Raw genomic sequence first — 13526 nt, forward strand, 5'->3', positions numbered from 1 at the left:
GAGCGGAGCCCCACCCCCCCGGCAAGGCGGCGGGTGCCGCTTGCCCCGGCGTGCCCGTCTGCGCGGCGGCGGCGGCGGAGCGGCGCGGGAGGGTGGGCGAGCGGCGTGGAGAATGGAGACGCCCGACAACATCCTCGGGGCCGTGTGACGGCGAACGGCGCTCACACGCGAGAACGCACCCACCGGCCGGGAGCCGGAGCCGGAGCCGGAGCCGGAGCCGGTGCAGAGCCGGGCAGCGCCACCCTGCCCCGTCCCGCGGGGAGCCGGCATGGAGTGAGAGCAGCGTGCCGCCGCCAGGTAAGGCGGGGAGGGTTCCCCGAAGGGAGGCGGAGGAGGTCGCTGGCTCGGGGCTTGCGTTTTGGTGCCTGTGCCCTTACGGCTCGTTGCCGCCGCGTTTTCTCCAGCCCCTTCCCCCCAGAAACGCCCTTCCTCAAGCCCCCCCTCCGGCAGCCACAGCGGAGGTGCCGGGGGATACGGGGTGCGTTCCTTATGTAACCGGGGGACCAGTAGCCTCGGCCGCTTTCCGCTGGGCAAGCGGAGAGCTGGCGGAGGGGGAGCCGCGGTCGAGGGGGGACACGGCGGGGGCACCGGGCCGACCCCGAGGGACCCCGTTTTCAGCTGCCGTCGCGGGAGCCTCCCGCGTAGGAGTCCCGGCCCCACGCCCTCGAGCAAAGAGCTGTCGCTGCGACGGGGCCGGGGCTGCCCCGGCCTCCCCTTGCTTAGGGGCTTGACAGCGGGTACCCGCGGGCGGGGGGGACCAGGGACGACGTCCCGGCCGGCCGCCCTCTCCCCAGAGGCGCTCCAGCGGCAGCGCCGAAGCCGGGAAGAACTTCAAAGCGAGGGTGGAGGGGGATGCTGTTTTGGCTGCTCTTGTCTCACTCCTCCTCTGGGAGGGCAGCGAGGGGCGGCTGCGCTGCGGGGAGCTGGGGTCTCTCTGGGCTGAGACGGGGAGTGCTGAGGGCAGTTAGGGCGAGGCTGAGGGGAACCGGGGTAGCGCTGAGGGCAGCCGGGACCAGGCTGAGGGGAACCGGAGCAAGGTTGAGGGAACGGCGCGGCCCCGGCCCCGCTGGGCAGGCAGGAAGGGGAAAGAGTCTCCGTCGGGGGAGAGTGGCAGCGAGAGGATGGGAGGGAAGAGGGTGCTGCTCGCGAAGGGGTGCCCGTCTCCTCTTGATTTAAGGGAGAGCGAGCTCGGTATCACCATGGCGACCTGAGGGAGGAAAGAGCTAAATAAATAAATAAGTAGGAGATAACTCCCCCCTTCCCCTCCCCCGGCCACCGCCGCTGCGCCTTCCCGGCCAGGTCCGGTTCCAGAGGTGGAGAGAAAGATACCACAGACAAAACTTTCCTCTCTTGGTAAAAAGGGTCGGCGAAGAGCCGGAAGACCTTGGTGGGGAAGGGGCCGCCCCACCCGGCTCAGCGAGCCGCGGTTGCGGCGAGCCGGGTGCCCCCGAATAGCCGTGCCGGGAGCCTCTTCTCCAGCCGCGACGGGAGAAGGAAACTGCTTCGGGGCGAGCTCCTCACGGCTGCTTATTGCTGCGCCAGTCGTGCCCCCGCAGCCGCCCGCTCCCCGGCTCCCCGGCCGCTCGGCGCACCCCCAGCCCCCGGGCGCTGGTGCCGCCCGCTGTGGGGCCGGCCCGGCCCCGCTTCAGCACCGCGGACAGCGGCAGCACCGCTGCCTTCAGCACCCTGGTCAGTGGCGGGGCGGTGGGAGCGCGGCCGGAGCGCGGCTCCCGGCGGAGGGCAGGGAGCCGAAGGGAGCTTTGGATGGGGGCCCGGGGCTGGGAGGACCGGGAGAACCCCCCGCCGGTGTCCCCGGGCCAAAACCGGCTGCTCTGCTCTGCTAGAGCCAGCCCCGGGCACAGCGCCGCACCCCGCCGGGAGCCGGGGGACACCTCACCTAGGTCCGCTAAAGTTTCCTCAGCCAAACGCACGCAGGAGCTGGGAGCAAACACCTTAACAAATGACATCTTTTAAGCGAACTTGCTCGAGGTTGTTTCTTATGACTCTTTTGCAGTGGTTCTCGGTAGCTTGTTATGGCTAACTGATTCCCCAGCAGGACCGTTCACACGCCTGTCATCCATAACACGAGTCCTGCAGAAATTGTGTTCTCAACTCGTTTTCCTTAAGAAATCTTGTTGAGAAATTGCATTTAAAGAAATTGCACTTTTAGCTTGGGGAGCTATCCCACTGCTGAGCTGCACAGTTACACAGGTGGAATTTGTGCCAGTCAGACACACACGATCAACTACTCAGAAAAACACTTCCTTATCAAGAACTGCTCCCCTCAGACATTGGATGACTAGTTTTAAGAAATACACAAAGTGGGTGAAAAAAGTATTCAGATTGGTGATAATTCACCAAAAGCCAAGAGATATTTATTGCACTGATAGGTTGTAAATTATTGGCTAAGTTTTCCTATACATATCTCATGCTAGTAGTTACATATGCAATTATTGCTTCAGACTATGAAAAAAATATTCTAGAAAAGCAAACAGCATAATGAATAATATTCACTGGGGAAGATAGAGATGGATTAGTCACTTTTGTGCTGTTCACTGTGTCAGGATGTTCTTTTTTCATTAAGTAAACAAGATTTATTTAATCTTAGCTTGGTCCTGATAGGCAGTAAACTATAGATACATGTAGAATTATTGGGTTTCAATCTAAATTCCCAGCCTCTTGAGGTTATGCTTTACCTATAATCAAGCTGTCAAATCAAACCAGCTACTGGGTTAATTTTTTGCCAGTGTTCCTTTGTTGTAAATTGTCTGTTTCAAGTAAATCCTAGCCTAGCAGAGACAGCCACATAGCTGAGTCCTATTCATGCATAGGACTTAGTCAAGCCTTGTACTTATACGGGGCCTCTAAGCAAATTCATGTCTGAGAATAACAAGTCAAGTCTTTTTAACTGTAGATCCACATTTTGCCGTAACTACACCTCTTGACAAGCCAAGTGAACTAATGAGTTAAGCCTTTATGGAAATGGAGATCTGAATTTCTTAATGATGAGCCTCACATTTTCAGACCTATCTCATAGGGAGTATGAAAATAAAGGACTGAACTCTAAGTATGGTCTTGGGAACTCATTACTTTCCTGTGGGAAAACGAGGAGAAGTATTATAATACAGCTCTTTGGTGAAGTTACCAGATCATTTATAATACTTCAAGCCATTGATTTTGTTATGTAAGGCAATACTCCTGCAGTGTCAGAATGATTTTATTAGATAATTACAAAATGATTCTTTCCCTATAAGCAATATAAGAAAAAAATTAATTATAGGAACATCAACAGAAAATCCCACAACCTTGATCAATTTTGGGGAAAGACAGAATTCTTTGTGGAATTTCTGCCAGTGCATTTACACCATGTTCAATATGAGCTTCCCAAGATATGTAATTTCACTGCAAAAAATACTTGTTTTTCATAAGCATGCATTTGTAGCCTTGTTTATTCATTTTATTGAAACATTGAAACATTATTTTGAAAGGAAGACAGTTCTCTCCTTCGAATTATGCAAGAGAAATAGAATTTAAATTACATTTTCATAAAATATCAATCACAAGGGATTTATTCAAATATTTCACATTTATAAGCTCTATAATGTTCTTTCTTTCACCTATAAAATATCAGAAACTCTGGACGCTGCTGGCGTAAGATTACTGGTTTTGTCATGATCTTCTGATGGTATTTTCACATATACAGATAGACTTTCATTCAGGAGTTATTTATATGCTTCTTTAAAAATAATAAGTAAAACAACTCATGATTAGCATTCTCCCAAATAAATTAAACTATGTCTTAAGTAATAGGTGTTGAAGCATCATAGAAAACACATTTCTATTTTATTATTTCTTTTATTTTCATTGTTGTTAAAAGCTTGGGAGCTCTGTTCAGTGTTTTAATCATCTGCTTGCTACATAATGTTGCTTTTTAATTGGGACAATTAAACACTGGCAGTTTTTAAAAAGAGCTATGGTTTAGGTTAATGTGTTTGTTACATTTATGTGGATGTACAATTTTTACTGGTGGAGGCAGTTTGATGCTAGAAAACAACATTCCTAGTATATTTGGTATCTATAGTTAAATACTGATCATTCAGAAAGAGAATGATGCTTCTTAAACAATGAACACTGAATTTATGAAACAGTAAACCCAAGAAGAGAGTTTTAATCTCATTCCCACTCGATGGTGACTTCCTGGAAGATTTTTTTTGGTGTTCCAAATTTTATTATATGTATCTTATAAATAACTAGAATAAAAGTATTGAACAATAGGAGGTTACTAACTCTACTTTTTCATACACCTCTGCCATTTTTAATTATGGCCAAGGATGCTGGCTGTCATGGAATCCTTAAGCCTTCTGGCAAAGCCTCATGACAGTGTTGTGGACCCTCTGTCAAAAGGGCAGCCCACACCAGGCCATCCCAACCCAGCATACTGCAGGAGGTGATGGAAGCAGTCCTGGCCGTGCAGGGGCTGGAGGAGAAAAACCTCTGTCGTCAAAACTCAAGTGCAGAGACTGGAATTTTTCAGTCATATACATTAGTACGGCAGCCGCAAAGGCATCGCTCTGCAGATATGAATCATGTCCATAGGAGGCTCAGAGCACCATCCTCATTTAACTCGTCACCTATGATCTGCCTAGTAGAATATCATACAGGGCCAAGGGAATTTGACAACTAAGGAAACACATCTTGTTCATATTTTAAAGGCTCATTAAAATGGATTTTTACTAGCTAGTAACACGCACTCTATTCATGAGCTTTTACATATGGCCATCAGAACATCCTGTTTTCAGATACAGGGGAAAAAAACCATGAATTTTAAAGTTCTTAAAAGATACACAGTTTCTACTAGTAGTTCATGCAAATGAACCCTCAGAGTCACACAATGCCCACTAAAATCACGAGGATCTGCTTGAGTGCAAGGACTGTACACGGTCCTGACTGCAGAAGTCCAAATTCATGCCAGAGGTTGCAGAAGAAGCTCTAACATAACTGAGAAGAAGCTCTAACATAACTGAGAAGAACTCTAACAGGAGTTTGCTCTGGAGTATGAGTCAATAGAGTTCTGAATTAAAAACATAACTAAAAGTTGAAAGCCCATTGATTCCCTGCTTCTGTTTGCCAGTTACAACTTCAGGTTAGCCATTGATGGCATCTGGGTATGAGGTACAGCATGGTATTGCTGGTACATGCATCCACAAGAATAGAAGTCATGCTTTTACTGTAGGTCTAACTGACAATAAGATGCCCTCAGAAGACACATTGCCTTATTAATATTGTTGGTACAAGCATCCACAAGAATAGAAGTCATACTATTACTGTAGGTCTAACTGACAATAAGATCAGAGATGCCCTCAGAAGACACATTGCCTTATTAGAATAGTATATATCACCTTAGTATTAGAAAATAAAAGGCTCATTCTATCAGGCCTTAAAATGAATGCAAGTATATGGTTGGAAGTGCATATTCATGATATACACCATTCTTCAGTTTGATATTATTTACTTCCAAGAAGCTTTTACTTCCTTGTTTCACATCAGTAGCAAAATAATGTAGTATATCCAAGGGAAGAACTAGTCTTGCGGTCAGAAATCTCTAACATTTTCATGTATAGCTTGCAATTCACAGGAGTAAATCATGATTCCACAGAGACTGAAGTTTTTCAAAGCACTTGCATTAAAAGCACTGTATGTCCTAGTGCAGACAGTGATGGGTCATTCAAATATTTAAGCCAGAGAGCCTGCTATTAATCCTTACTGCCAATGATCTACCCTTTCTGTCACGTGCATAGTGAATGGTTCATACTGAGAGAGCTCAGCTTCAGACTTTGATGTGTATGTGGGCATCTGAGCCTCCCAACCAGAAAAGCCTCCCAGTCAGAGGAAGTATCTGAGCCATCCTGATGCAGAGACTTCATGACTCTGGCACAAATGTAAAGATGATCTTTGCTGTTTGGCCTTGAGGCAGTGCCACATGATCCTCTTGTGTCCCATGGCTAAAGGCGGTGGTTGGAGACAATATGGGTGGGAAGAGGTGCTTTAGCACAAGCTTGTTCTACATCCCATCATAGGCATGCAGAAACAGCCTTAACCTCGGCTTTGGTTTCACTTCACACCCACTGACCTGACTGTGTTGGGTCTTTCAGTTCAACCATGCCTTTAGAAAGAGAAGTCCTAGGTCTGATTGGTACTGTCACAGCAGTGATGGCATTTCATAGGCAAATAAACACTAAAGATCATGAACATAAAAATCATATACAGCTGTTCTGAGTTATTCAACATTCATTTAATCTACACAGACTGTAGGACACTGACCTGAAGAAGTCACCATGCGCAGGATTTGTTGGGACTTGCTGGAGCATAACTCTGGGGCTTGTTTTCTGATGAAAGCCAAGTGCTGGCATTTGTGCTGAATTCTCAGAAAAACTTCTGGACAAGAAAACAATAATGTGCAGATTGAAAGGGTGAAATAGAAGGCTGAAAGAACGAGCAAGATGATGAGAGAGAGCGCACACAAGAGCATAGTTAATTCAATGCTCTAATCAACTGTGTTCTGCAGTGCTCTATCGTAAGCGTCCCTGCTTTAGGCTCACCAGCTCAGAGCGCTCTGCAGCATTGCAGGAAATCCTCTGCTTTTGCTTTGCATTTTAAAAAAAATCTCATTGTGTCTTGTCAATACAGACAACTTTGTCAGTGAAAGCAAAGAAGAAATTATCATATAATTTACTATTTATCATAATCAAGAGCAGGGGTTCATTAGAACAATGAGCAATTGCCAAATTATTCCTCAAAGTATTAATTTGAAGAATGAAAAAATAATGAAATTTCCTACCTTCTTGCTTTTTCTCCCCCTCCCCCTCCTGTTGACACACACAGTCTGCAGCTTCTATCAGCTTGTCAGATCAATTTCCCATTCTTGAAAAGAAGCATTTATGCTAAATGATTTTAATTAAGAACCTTCTTCTTCCAGCTCAATAGCTGTCTGGACATGGAGAGGTAATTCCCTATTGATTTCTATTGGTCCAGATTTTCATGGAAAAAGCTTCAATAGGCAATACTTGCTTTGGAAGCGTAGCCTCCCTGGGCTCCCTATGGCACCAGTGAAAAGAGCTGGGCAACTCTGAAGGGCAAATCTACAGGGCAATTTTAGTCCACCAAAGTTCTCAATAGGCATCTAGAGATGTCACATTTTGGAGCTTCAAGTTTCATGGGATGCACCTCAAGTGATTAAATCTACACTTGCAGTGGTAACCTATGCTTGCAGAAGGTGTGATGAATCTCTGTCTTCAGAGCTTCCATAGAGCATGGTACCTGTTGAACTTCTTCACTTGCATGGTCCTAAATTATTTTCTTCCTGGCTGGCTTATAAAAATCTCAATACTACATAGAAATCAGGTTTGTTTTTTTTTTCTCCCATTGTTTCTGACACTCTGCAGCTGCAGTATGAAGTAGCTCAGTGCTTCCTGGTCCCAGAGGTGGCTTTAGACTATCAGAGTTGGAACCAACAGCAGGAGCAGGAAGAACATAGTTACGCAAGGAAATGGAAGGAAACCTTTTTAGTCATTAAAACCAGCCACTGTTTAAGGATAACAAGGTTGTCATCAATTGCAGCGGGCTCTGATTCATGGCCTCTGTGTCAATGCAGAGAGGAAAGGAGGTTGAGCTGGAAGGGAAGCAAAGGAAACCGTGCCAGCTTTGGTACAGCCCTGGTGCTGTGCTCTCCTCAGTATGCTGCTGGCTCTCTGGTACAAATGCAGGAAAGTGCATGGGTTAGATGGGAAATAAATGAAATGCCTCATTTAATTCTTTACTGAATGGGAACTAGGGATTATCAAATCTTCACCCAGCATCATTTTTCCATGGGAGGAGGAGAAAGGAGGCTATTGGATCACAGCCCATTAGCGCTACCCAGTGTCGTGTGTACATCAAACTGGGCCTGTCTCATAAAATGCAGTGTCTCTCCAGTAATCTTGCAAGCCTTGGCTGTTGTGAATTGCAGTATAAGAGTTCTAATACTTCGCATAGTTAATCATGTTAAATAAACTAGATACATGTTTATCTCAGCCAAGTATCCGGCAGGGGCATGAACAATCTTTACAAAGCTGCTGTATTCCATCTATTAGGCATAATTACATTAAAGCATAAAGCACATCAGAAGTCTTTCAGGATTATAAACAAAGCAATCTTAGTGTACTTTCCAGAAATACACCAAAGTTACCATTAAAATCAGAAAGAGAAACATGCAAACAGAAGATTGTAGTTACTAAGAAAATGTTCCAACAATATCTGCAATATTCTAGTGATGGTGACTGTAATTATATAGGATATTTACAATATAATTTTGTGGCAGTTCTTGTTAAATGTTGACTTTGCACTTGTGAGTGCTCTGCAGTATATGAGAACACAGCTGTCATATAACTGTTCTCCAGACATTCATTACCATGGCTTTTTTCTCTACAACTGGACTTCAGCTTTTAAGAGGTGACCACAAACTTCTGCTGCATCCCAGTGCCAAATTCTGGGTCTGACTGAGTTTTTCATTGCTAGTCCAAGATTGCAAACTATGTAAAAATTTAAGGTCAAAATTTGGAAGAGGTGGGAAGGAGAAGGGCTCAAGAGAGAAGGAACAAAGACATACAAAAAGAAAAAGGAAAAAAGCCTAGAACTGGATCGTAAAAAATCACATATTTGGAACAGACCATTCCACGGTTCTGGGATGGCCCACTGAAATGTAGGCCAATTTGCAACATCCAGATGTTGCTGATTACTGTTTCCCTTCTCTCTACCCCTTGCAACTAGCAAATTGTTGGGTTTAATTAAAATCCACCTCTTACCAGATCACATGGCTCAGAAATGCATTTCACAAGAAGCTATAGCAGTTAATACACTAACTTAACACTACCAAAGCCTTTGCCTTCTGGATATATACAAAATAACTACAAAGGTATTCTAAACTGCTATCCAGAAAAGAAATAGTACCCACTGTGTATAAACAGCAAATGTCTATTATTGTCCCACTGCGTTCCAGCAGTGTTTGCTGCAGGAAATAGCTTTGGTCTTTCATGAAGCAAGAGGTAACAATAGTAGATATGTAGCCAGAGCATCTTCAACCAGAATTTAAACTTAAATACTGTATAAAGTCAAAGAATCTAAAAAAACCCAAACAAACAAAAAAACAAACAAAAAAAATCCCAACAATTAACAGACAGACATAATTAGGAAGTTCTGGCTTGGACTGTTTGCAAAGAGCAGAACTCGTGGTTTGTTTTTTGTTTTGTTTTTAATTACAGCTGCATTCAGAAGCCAGACTGGTGGGTTTGGGGAATCACACACAACTTACATCTTAGAAGAGAATTAAGCTACTGGCCCTCAGAGATCCTGAAGAGAAAAGATATATGTATGATATTATCATGAGGGGAAATAACGTTAACAAAAGAAACTGGAGGAAGCTTTGCTGGAAATGTATAGGAATAGTAAATCCTGCCAAGCTGTTACAGAAATAGAATTACAGAAAATATGTGATCTTGTACCTTCATTTTAGTCAAAGAGCATTAAAGACTTTCCATTAACTTAAATAGGTTTCATATCAGACCTTAAATGTAAATTTATTTTAAATAGGCTAGTACATAGGAGAGAAGGATCTGACATATGGCGTCCTTAGTACATCTCAGGATGACTTCATTACTTAAACCTGTCATCAGAAATCTTCCTATAATCCAGCCTAAACTTTGTTCCTATGTGTGCTATGTAATTCTAAGTGTGCAGCCAGCAGATAGAGGGAAACTGATCAACTAACATATTCTAGAAACATCTAAAAATACTCCAAATCCCTTTCCTTTATGATGATTTTTACATGCAGTATCTCACATTTTGCCATAGTGCCAGCACACAATGCTCCTATGGGATTTCTGCAGCTCCCCAGGTGTAAACATAGCACGTTTTCAAGAGAGGTGGCTCTGTATTAATCCACACAGTTACCAGGAGTTGGAGCCTTTGTATTCCTGCTTGACCTTTAATAAAGATCAGCCTGCTTTAGGTCCAAAGTGTGGATTTGGGACTAAATGCAAATAAATTTTAAAGCAAATGATTTTAAAATTTATGGCTGTTTAACCTGCATGGAATGTCAGTTAATAGCAGTTGAGATAAGCACAGCTGAAATGATCAAATTAGAGGCATAAAAAATGTCACCTGTTATATTTCCTCACACGAACAAATGTAATATCATAACCCTTTATAAAAATTCAGAATGAAGTTAGATTTATGCTATTTCTACTTTCCCTTAATTAAGTTTTCTATTAACAAGTAGTGCAGGATCAGACCCATATCAATTTATGGCGGTAAGCCTAACCATCCCACCAGTTCAAAAGCAAAGAAAAAATGTTTAGGTCATCTGTTTATACAGTTCACTATGATGAAGAAGAAACTGAGAGAGGAAACTATATTATGCCTGAAAGAGGTAGCATGCCTTGTAATCATGCTGGACTAGTTCCTGTGCAAAGAGGACCTTGTCACTAGTGAGAAAACATTAGATCAAGCCTAATGAAAAAATTATTTTCATGGACAGTAGGCCTGTTAAAATACCAAGTGATGTTATAGCTAACAAGTCTGTAGGCAGGGCCACGCCATATGGTTCAAGTCAAAGACAAGCAAAGCAGCTGGGCTGTGCATTTGGGAAAGGTGAGAGCAAACACTGGCAACTGAAATGACAAGAAATCTTCATTTTGGTCTTGAAAATAAGGCCTCGGGCACCTCCCTTCTGGGCAGAAGAGGGAGAAAAATCAGGCTTCACTTTTCCAAATTATACAGAGGAAGAACTTTAACTTTCTACAACAATTAGATATCTGGGTTCAGGCTAGTTTTTCATTTCAGTGAAATGTAAAGTTGAGTGAGGCTGGACCCAAAGCATATATTCCACAGTTCAGCATAGTCACAGTCTAAAGACTGAATTTTGCAGGTTGGCTTTATAGTCAGTTGCGTGTCATTGGTAAAGATGTGCCCTCAGAAAAACAAAACAAAAAAACCCCCACAAAATACAAACTACAAACAAAACAAAGAAAACCTCACCAAAACAAGCAAACAAAAAAAAAAACCCACCCAAAAACCCAGAGCTAAACTTCAAACCTTACTCTCCAGTTATAACTGTAATTATCAAAGCCATACTCAATAACCTAGAATTAGCACTTCTACTTAATCCTACACACCAACGTGGGAGGCAAAAAGGAGGAGAACAGTGTAGTTCTGATGCAGCTAGATAAACATCTATTAACGATTAGTAGAGAGGTCAAAATTAGAACTATTAGAACTAAAAGTTAAAGGAAATTTTAAAAAAGCTTCTCTCCCCAAATAAAAATGTTTATACAAGTAACTGGAAAATAAAATTTTTTACCTTTATATTACCTGTGAGTACTTCCTCTGTGCCAATAATCAAGGACCTAATCTTGTATGTCCTACCAACTTTCAGGATTTTGTTCAATGTGAAAAGACTGTCTAACTTAACCCCTATCACGGACCTCTAATGAACTCAGACCAAAACCTAATGAACATTACTGAATATAAGAATTATTCAATCAATTCACAGAATTATAGAAAAAATAAGTTAGAAGGGACCTCTGGAGGTCTCCGGTCATACCTTATCAGTACCAAGCAGAAGGAAATAATTCCTTCCTTTAACCTATTTGCTAATTTGTTACTAATGTATCCCATTGTACATTCAGCCTTATTTTCTCTAAGGGTACACAACTGATCCATGTGCAACTTGCTGTCTGTAGAACCTAGAGGTCTTACTGTGCAGTGTTACTACCTATCGAGTTGGCACCCAACCACCAATTGATGCATGGCTTGCTCTTTCCCAGGTGCAGGACTTTGCATCTGTCATTGTTCAACTTCATGAATTTCATGAAGTTTCCTCATGCTTGTCTAGATCCCTCTAACATCCCTAACCCTCCCAGTGCATCAACAGTTCTTTCCAGTCACTGGTCACTGTTGAGGGCATTAGTGCTGACCCCAACAGTTATCAACTCTAGACTTGAAACTGTAGACACTTCACATTCAAAGATCCAGACAATTTTCCAGCCCTACTTACAGTCTACCTACCTAGTCCATTTGTCCTTGTTTGGCTAGAAGAATTTATGGGATAATGTCAAAAATCTGGCTAAAAAATTGCTACTCTTCCCTCATCCATAAACCAAATCACTTCATTGCAGAAGGCTGCCAGATTGGTCAAACATGATTTGCCAAGAGATAAATCCAAGTTGACTCTTCCTAGTCATGTTCTAATCTCTCATGTGTCTGGAAATAGCATTTTTGAGAATTTCCTCCATAATTTTCCCAGGGACTAAAAGAAGGTTAATAGGCCTGTAGTTCCCTAAATCCACCTTCTTATCTTTCTTAAAAGGAAGGCATATCATTTTCCTGTTTACAGTCATCATGAAACACCTTACGTATTTTGACTTTTAATATTTTCATGCTCATTATTCTTATTTTTAAATTTCATAATCCCTTCCACTTTGAGTATCCTCATCTCTTGATGCTAACTTGGCTGTTTCTCAAGCTATAACTTGATTTTCTGTGTGAATAGTCTATCATCAACTGATTACTTGGCAATCGTTTCCAAATTTGTGTCATATTTCTAGAAGGTTTATATTTCATCTGTAAAGCTTTCTCCTGCAGAAATTCAGTGTACACAGCATCAAAGCCCAGAAATGGATTTGGAATTTTCCTTTATAAAGTGTTATCTTTATAAAATTCCTACCCTCACCAAACACTTTATCTATACTCTTTCTGTGTGCTTGTGTACTGGAATAGGAAGCTGCTTAATTTGAAGAAACTTTTAACTCATTTGCAGCAAAACAAAGTAAATGCTAAAAAAAGGTGTGTGTTAAAAAATGTAGTCATTCCTTTGGCAAATGTTTGTTGTACAAGTAGCTCTGTACTACTGAAATCCATAGAGCTGCCTGGGCATATACAGTTATACACAGAAGTACAGGAGTTTTGGTTCAGCTACGTCTGAGTCCTTAACATCAGCTTGTTTTCTTCTGATATTTTCAACAGTATTTTTGATACTAGTCCTACATAAAAGGTATATGCCCCTTTTGAAGTGAATTAGAGTTTTCCTACTCTTTTCAGTGGTAATAAATTGAAACCCTTAATTAACTTTTTGTCACCTATATCAATCTTCATGGAAGAACTTCAGCATAGTGATATTTTCCCCATAGACATATCCTTATGGGATAATAATTGAAAATGTGAATTAACTGATTAACTATCCCATTCCTAAGATAGTCAAATTTCTGATTGACTTACACTGCTACAGTAGTGACTTGAATTAAACTATTGTCATTTCAGTCCACAAATAGAAGCACAACAAGAACATTTCCAGGAATTCTGAAACAACTATACCCCTGCTCTTCTTAGCTTTTGATCAAACTGTGTTCTCCAGCTTCTTTCTTAGTTCCATTAACACAAATGTCTCTAGACTATATACTAGGCCACCACAGCTCTTTCAGGTACTGAAATAAACT

The 13526-nt window shown here is 42.5% G+C and overlaps 1 protein-coding gene across 2 annotated transcripts in view; it reads left to right on the forward strand.

The window, feature by feature from the left end:
- The first annotated feature begins 77 nt into the window (after nt 1-77).
- The window catches only part of KCNJ6 (potassium channel, inwardly rectifying subfamily J, member 6), a 170019-nt gene continuing 156570 nt past the window's right edge, over nt 78-13526 (forward strand). Inside the window, exon 1 of one of the 2 annotated variants that reach the window (XM_014938287.1) lies at nt 78-297. The gene's annotated coding sequence lies outside the window, so the exon portion shown is untranslated. The remainder of the gene's footprint in view (nt 298-13526) is intronic. The other variant, XM_014938285.1, reaches the window with a different exon arrangement.

The sequence above is a fragment of the Calidris pugnax genome, unplaced genomic scaffold (assembly GCF_001431845.1).
Source record: "Calidris pugnax isolate Ruff unplaced genomic scaffold, ASM143184v1 scaffold25, whole genome shotgun sequence".
Lineage (NCBI taxonomy): Eukaryota > Metazoa > Chordata > Aves > Charadriiformes > Scolopacidae > Calidris > Calidris pugnax.